Genomic DNA, 2,815 nt, shown 5'->3' on the forward strand with positions numbered 1-2,815 from the left:
CTCAGAGTTACTTTGATTTACATTTCTCTAATCAGTAGTGATTTAGAACATTTTTATATGACTAGAAATGACTTTAATTTCTTCATCTGAAAGTTGTTCATATCTAAAGCTAACATGTCTAATATACTATTGAATGATGATAATGGTCAAACTTATTTCATTCTTGATATTTTGGGGAATGTTTCTAGTATATCTCTACTACATATAACACTTACTGATGGTTTATACAGATTCTACTCACCATTTTAAGGAAAACTACATATTCCTATGCTCTCTAATGTTTTTAATAGGAATGGATGCTGTATTTTGTCAAATGCTTTTCTACATCTATTGAGATAATGATATGATTTCAGTTAGTTTGTTATTGATGTGGTCAATTATACTGATAGTTTTCCTGATATTCAACCAGCCTTGCCTTCCCTGCATAAATCCCATTTGGTCATAATGTATTATCCAGGAATAAGTTGCTGTAATCTCTTTACTAATAATTTTAAAGAATTGTGTACCAGAATCAAAATACTTGAAGAGGAACAGGGTAAAAGAAGAAAGAGACTAGAATGAATGGGGAGGAAATGCAATTAGTGCTAATAATTATGTAAAGAATTTTGAGCTAAGTTTCCCTAATGAAGATTTCATTTCTGAAACGTATAGAGAACTGAGTCAAATTTATAAGAAAAAAAAGAGCCATTCACTAATTGATGAATGATCAAAAGATATGATTTATGCTTAATGGGCTATAAAATCATTTATACTCTTTGACCTGATCATATCACTACTAGGCATGTATCCCAAAAGATATTTTTTTAAATGTAAAACACCCATATATTTATATGTGTATGTTTAAATACATATATAAGCCATATATGCATATATAAATAGCAACTCTTCTCAGGGCAAATAATTGGAAATTGAAGGGATGCTCATCAATTTGAGAATGGCTGAATAAATTTTGGTATGTGATTATGATGGCTCTATAAGAAATGATATGCAGGATTATCTCAGAAAAACTTGGGAAATCCTCCCTGAGCTGATACAAAGTAAAATTTACTGTGTACAAAGTAATAGCAATATTGCGAGATGATCAGCTGCGAATGACTTTGTTTTCAACAATGCAATGATCTAAGACAATCCTAAAGGACTTATGGTGAAAAATGCTATCCGTATTCAGAGAAAGAACTGATTGTGTCAATATACAGATTGAAGCATCCATTTTTTTTCTTTTATTTCTCTTGAGGCATTTTTTTAGAGGGGGAATTTTATATTTTCTGTTACAATGTGACTTTTATAGAAATGTTTTGCATAATTTCACATGTGACTTTTCAATGTGAATTAGAAAGATGGGAGAGAAGCTAGAATTCTACATTTTAAAAACTAATGTAAAACTTGTTTTACAGAAATTAAAGAAATTACAGTAGGTAATGAGGAAACCAAATTATTACTCTTTGCATATGATATGATGGTATACTTAGATAACCCTAGAGAATCAACTAAAAAAACTACTTTAGCAAAGTTGCAGGATACAAAATAAATCCACATAAATCATGTGGATTTTTATATATTACCAACAAAGTCCAACAGCAAGAGATACAAGGAGAAATTTCATTTAAAATAAATGACAATAATATAAAATATTCGAGAGTCTACCTACCAAGGCAAAATCAGTAATTGTATCAATACAGGATACAAAATACTTTCCAAAAATTTGGCTATTTAAAAAAAAAAAAACACTTTTCACACAAATAAATTCAGATCTAATCAATTGAAAAAATATCAAGTGCTGAGGGGTATGCCTAGAGAATATAATAAAAATGAAAATGCTACCTAAATTAATCTACTTAATTGTAATGTTCTCTAAAATATAATGTTCCCTGGGAGCATATTTCTTAGGAGGCTTCTGGAGCAGCCTTAGTTTCAGTTCAGTATAATCACCCCAAAATGCAGCCAAGAGTTAAAATCCAAATCCTTTATTGTATCCTTCAAAGTTTTATCTCCTTTCCATGGGACTTGGCTAGTTTTTCTTAGAGGTCTTCTGTAGTCTTGGTTCCAAGAGCTTAAATTGCCTTCTCTGGTTTGTGAATTTGCTCAACTGAATCCTGGCTTATGAATCTCCCAGGGTGAATCCAGGTTGAGGCTCCTAGCTTATATATGCTCTCTTAAAAGTGTGAATCTTGTAGAACTCTAGTAAGTACTAAGTACATTACTGAACTAGAGAACTGTTAAGTACCATACTAAATTAGATAATTATTGTCTCTATCAATTCCACTGATTTAGCACTTTGTAAGAATCCAAACACTTAATCAATGTCATACCAATCAAATTCCTAAGAAATTATTTTACAGATCTAGAAAAAATAAGAAAGTTATTCTGGAAGAACAAAAACCCAATAATTTCAAGGAAATTAATTTAAAAATGCAAATAAATGTGGCTTAACTGTGCCAGACCAAAAATTATATTCCAAAACAGTGGTCATCAAAACCATTTGGTACTGGCTAAGAAAGAGAGTAGTCAATCAGTGGAAAAGGTTAGGTTTACATGGCAAAATTGTCAATAACTATGGTAACCTAGTGTTCGCCAAACCCACTCTTTTGGGTTTAGACTCACTCTTTGACAAATACTGCTGGAAAAATTGTAACAAATAGAAAGTAAGTATTGACCCACACCTAATACATATACCAAGATAAAGTCAAAATGGGATCATGAATTAGATATAAAGTGTGATATTATTAGCAAATTAAAAGAACAAATGATAGTTTACTTCTCTGATTGCTTTTTTTGGGGGAAGGAATTTATGACCAAAGAAGAACTGGAGCACATT

This window comes from Antechinus flavipes, chromosome 2, assembly GCF_016432865.1.
Source record: "Antechinus flavipes isolate AdamAnt ecotype Samford, QLD, Australia chromosome 2, AdamAnt_v2, whole genome shotgun sequence".
NCBI lineage: Eukaryota > Metazoa > Chordata > Mammalia > Dasyuromorphia > Dasyuridae > Antechinus > Antechinus flavipes.